Raw genomic sequence first — 5,355 nt, forward strand, 5'->3', positions numbered from 1 at the left:
GAATGTTCTAGAATGTGGGATGGGTGATGCCCATTATCTCTATGGTATGGATGAAACTCTTTTTGCTTGGGTCACCTGTGACCACCTACTTACCAAATTCAGTAAGCACATTTCATCCTTATCTTACTTGATTTATCTGTAGATACCTGGCATTTCTCGCACTTTCATCCTTCTTGAAATTTCTTTGGTTTTCATGACCCCAGCCTCTTCCTGACTTCATCTCTTCTCTCTCTCCCGAACGCTTTGTTTGCAAATACAGAAACCCAACTAAAACCTGGCTTAAATGTCGGGTGACAGTTTCTTCAACAAGTCAATGACATGACAAAATGCGGAGAAAGGGATTTTTGTAATTAAATGAGACCAATGTGACATAAATATCAACTGCTATGTGTGGACTTTTGATCCTGTTGTGAACAAACAAGCTATTTAAGGTTTTTATTTATTTGTTTGTTTGTTCGTTTGTTTATATATAACAATCAGGGACATTTGGATAAGAACTGGATATTAGATGACACAAAAAGTTACTAAAAATTTTGGTAGGGTGTGTTAAAAAGAAAAACCACAGGTCCAAAATGACATCACTTGTGCTAAAAGCCCTTGATTCCAAATCTAGATTTGATATATAACCTAACAGCAGTTTCAGCCTCTCCCAGGAGTGGAATTTTAGATTAAATCAGTCTAGAATTTCCTGATTCACAGTAATGTAGCATTTGCCTCATAAGACTCCCTGCCTTCCCCTAAGGGAAGATGCTCTTGCATAAAATAATTCACTTTTTTTTTTTTTTTAACTTCTTAGTCCCACTCTCTTTCTGTCCATAAATCCTTCCACTTTGTACACCCCTCAGAGCACCCTTCTAATTGCTGGAAGGGATGCTGCCTGATTCATGAATCACTTAATAAAACCAAATAGACCACCATATTTACTCGACTGAATTTTGTTTTTTCATAGGTGTCACATCGGTGTGATATATTAGAAAATGTCCGTATTTAGCAAGAATACATACCGAAATATTCAGAGTGAAGTGACATGTGTTTTGATTTGCTTTAAAATACTTCATCAAAAAAAAAAGGAAAACAGAAGAATTGTCAAGGATCTTGACAATTGTTGAAGCTGGACTTTTGGTATGTAAAGGTTCATTATACTTTCTACTTTTTAAATGCTTAAGATTTTTAATATAAAAGATTAAAGTAAGGAGAATTTTTACTTCATACATATGTTTTAATTTCTTTGTGGCTTTAAATGGTATTTGCTTCCCCTAAGGCCATTTCTTCCAATAGCCGGGGCACCATATATCCCAGTTTGCTGGGACAGCCGCAGTTACATCTGTTGTCCTAAGATAATTATTTGTAGCACTATCTTTCATTCGAATGTGACCTAGTTTTGGATGATAAATTAGTCACCTTAGCTCATGGCTGTCAAATGATTGCCAACCACAGCCTTCACGCTTCTCAGTTCATGTCCAGCTGAAGAGAGAGACCAGAAGCACCTTTGACCTGCCTGTTCCGGAAGGTCTGCGTGCCCCTCTGTAAAACAAACACCATGGCTGGAATGATGAGACCCATCGGTTATCTTATGTCAATTGGGGTCTACCCTGACAGCAGGGAACAGAGTCAATCCTTGGGTCCTTGCTGAGTGAGGCCAGGAAGGATTGAATCTGGGGAGGCAACCAGTAAAGGTCACTATCCTCAACTTGCCAGGTCCTGCCACTGCCCTAGTTTAGGACTCAATGCCTCTTACTCAGAGAATTGCAGTAACTATCTTACTGTTCTTCTTCCTTTAGTTTTGGCCCGTATCAGCCCCAAACCACAAGAATGACCTTAACATGTAGATCCGATCATGTCACTACCACATTCGACATTTTTTGATGTCTCACCCTCATCTATAAGATAAATTCTACAATGCCTTAGCTTGTTAAATAAAGCTGTTCGACATCTGGCCTTTGGCTATCTGTCTATCCTTCTTCATCTTCATTGTCTTCTTTATACTTTACGCTTTAGTGAAACTGAATTACTTGTGGTACTGTTCACATACAGTAATTTCTCATACGCATTCCCCCAAGCCTACCTCATTCTAACTTCTCTGACTCCTTCTTGGTCTTTTCAGGCCCCTTCTCCTCCGTGCCCTTTGCCCTTTGTCATACAGTACATCTCTCTTTTCTCACCAGACCAGGATAGTAGTTGGTGGATTACTTGAAAAACCAATGAAATCTGGGATCATAACAATAATGATACACACTTTAAACATCACTTATAAAGCACTGTTTCTCAATCTATTTTTTATTATGCCCCTAAGGAGCTTTGTTAGACTTTTTTTCTAATGACATCCTCTCCCCCACCCTTATGACATTTTAATACCATAGCTATTTGTGTACTGTATGTACATCTGTGGGGTCAAGGACCTCAGCTGGGGTGTGGGTCCTCCGATTCAGTTCTGCCTCGGATTTCTTCCGCTCCGACAATCTGTCTTCTATGCTTCTTCATTTGGGTTCATTTAAAAGGAAGGGGGAACAAGCATTTTAAAAGCAAGCTCCATGAAGAATCACACTCGATTTTTATGATTCTCTTCCCATGCCCACCATTCGACATTTTTTTTTTAATTTGCTTTTATCAAGTCTTTCACAGCACTTAATTTCATTGTCTTAAAAACAACACATTCACCATCCCCACACACTTATACTTTATCCCTATGTAATGTCTAATGGGATTTTATCATTTTAAAGATAAGACAGCCACACAACTGTTGGTGGGTGCGACAAGAAGAAAATATACAAGGAAACAAAGAGATGAAAGAGGTAACATAAAGAAAATAGTAACTAACGCTCTCACAGAATTTACATCCAGTACTGTTCTACAAGAGTCAGCTCATTGAATCCTCACAAGGGAGATGCTATTATTACTATTATTACTATTATTACTCCCAACTTTACTGACGAGGAAACCGAGGCACACGAAGGTCGATTTTATTTTTTGCCGAAAGTCTTTTTAAACAACCAATGTTTAAAACATTTTTACTGAGATGTTTTTGGACGTCATTACCAACACCTGCTTTCCTTTGACAAACTCTGTTGAACCTAACGTAATCTGTCTTGGACATGGTGCAACTGATAAAAACAGGCCAGTGAAAATTTAATGTGGCCTCCCTTTTGGGTGGTTCGAAAGGCATTTCTCTTCTTTCTTAGAGAAGCCAGGGAAGTGAGTTTAGCTAAGTCAGAAGGAGATCACGTGGGGCACCAGAGGGCTTAATTCCTCTTGTTCCCATCCTTCCTTTGCTGCGCAGGGTGAACTTAGCAAAGCACTGAGTAGTCTTTCTGGAAGACTTCTTTAAAACCAACTGCTGCTGTTGGAGAAGATGCTCGAAGCAGCCGTGGGACAGGGGTCAAGTCTGCAAGCAGCCAGCAAACTGCTCTCAGTAGGCTGGGGTCTGAGCTCAGGCCTGACTCCGCTGAGCCCATCTCCCCTTCAACTAGCTACCCACTCCCTGGCTCAGTTCTCTTTTCTCTCCTTTTCCCGACTTCTGCTCCAGAAGCTTCCTTTTAGTTCCTGAGCGGGGACAGCAGCTGCCCTAAGAGGAGCTGCAGCTGACCTGGGTCTTCTAATTGCTCCAGGCTGGCAGCCTGTGACCGTGAGGGCCCAGCTGCCAGGGTACACCATAACCCTCTCATAGACTGCGGATGCCAAAGAATCAGAGATCTTGTTTATTTACTTGATGCTGCAGGCACAATGCCTAGAACAGTGTCTGACACCTAACAGATGTTCGATAAATATTTATGAATAAATGAGTAAATGGATGAATAAATGAAAGACTTGTAGAAGTCATTTGCTTGGTTCATGAGTGCCGTTGATAGTTGTGCGTCAATCTAACGAAAATTGATTTCTGTAATAAGACCGTGTCTCAGAAGTCTTTTCTAAAATAATTTATTTTCAACTACATACAATGTTATATTAGTTTCAGGTGTACAGCATAGTGATTGGACATTTTTATAACTTGCAAAGTCTTCCCCCTGATAAATCTAGTACCCTTCTGACACCACACGTAGTTATGACAATATTATTGACTACTTTCTCTATATTGTACTCTACACCTGTGACTGTTTTCATAACTGGCAATTTGCACATTCCCATCCCCTCCCTCTGAAGAGTCTTGAAGTGTGTTTTTTACCCAGTTCTACATACCGCCTTTTAAATTTCTTTCATTTGTTTCCAACTGAAACTTCCTCTTTCTCTTCTCTTCAATCTAAAAAAGGCTTACCCCTTCTTTACTGACCATCTCAGTGGCTAAGCCTCCAGCCACCTCGGATGACCCATTAAAAGAGGCCATTCTCTCCCATAAATACCAATGGCACTGTGTTGGTGATTCTCTTGTGTTTTGCATAAATTACTTCCATATCTTTTTTTTTTTTCCTTTTCTTTTCGTCCTTACAACTTCCCTGTGTCAGAACAAATGTTACTCTCCTTCTATAGATCAGGAGAAATTTGGAGAGGTTAAGACGCACCCTCAGGGACAGAAGCCTAGAAAAAATCCGAATGTACACTAGAACTCAGATCTCTTCCATCCTCCTAGCCATCACCCTCTTTATGCGGCTGCACAATGCGTGTGCTCATGCTCTGGCATGGATTGTCATCACTCTGTGTCACTGTTTTTTTCCCTACTAGATTTTAAGTTCTTCTAGGCCCTAACCTCTCAGGCTTGCTAATAATAGTAACTAAATGAATAAGTTAATAGACTCTCAAAACTTTAAAGCCAAGAATCGGAAAAAAAAGATTTCCCTGTAAGCTGCTTTCGCAATGCATATAAAGGGCAAAAGAGCTGACAAGCTGGCGTAGGAGTTGGAAAACGCTACACAGGCTTCATTTGTCGGTTCATTTTTGCTCAGAAAGGCTTGACTTAAAAATTAATAATAAAGTGGGTCTTTCTATATCCAAGTCAGCACAAAACCATTTGTGGGGAGTGAGATTTATGTACTTGCTTACAAGTGCCTTTGCGATCTCATCTTCAACATAGCCATTCACGTGGAGGAGGGTGTAGCACTCACCTCTAACGCTGCTGTCGCGGATGGGGGAACGGTGGTGGCACTACGCAGAAGTGTGACCAGCAGCCGGGATGGGAAGAGGGTCTGCGGTGGGTGCGGAGCCTTCGGGCACTGCGGGTGGACCCTCTGGGTCTCTCCCAGCCAGCCACCTGATGGGACCAACATCCGACCTCAGATTTAGGGGCAGGCCCTGGGTCCCCTCGGGGCAGGGGGACAGGCCGCAGCATGCCCTTCCCCAAGAGGCCCAGCGCTGGCTTTCGACGGGCGAATCACAGACAAACCCCGAACCGCCCAGGTCCCCGGGGGCTGCGGCTCCGCGAGGCTC

The 5,355-nt window shown here is 41.9% G+C and overlaps 1 protein-coding gene and 1 long non-coding RNA gene across 4 annotated transcripts in view; one reads left to right on the forward strand and one right to left on the reverse strand.

Annotated features, from left to right (window-relative positions):
• Positions 1–5,355, forward strand: part of DNAJC15 (DnaJ heat shock protein family (Hsp40) member C15) — an 83,294-nt gene that overhangs the window by 26,094 nt on the left and 51,845 nt on the right. The gene's annotated exons all lie outside the window — the stretch shown is intronic.
• Positions 2,249–5,349, reverse strand: LOC111745402. Its single transcript, XR_002782633.1, has 2 exons — positions 5,034–5,349; positions 2,249–2,475 (listed from the first exon to the last, which is right to left on the reverse strand). It is a non-coding gene; the product is annotated as an uncharacterized LOC111745402 (long non-coding RNA).

The sequence above is a fragment of the Pteropus vampyrus genome, unplaced genomic scaffold, assembly GCF_000151845.1.
Source record: "Pteropus vampyrus isolate Shadow unplaced genomic scaffold, Pvam_2.0 Scaffold154, whole genome shotgun sequence".
NCBI lineage: Eukaryota > Metazoa > Chordata > Mammalia > Chiroptera > Pteropodidae > Pteropus > Pteropus vampyrus.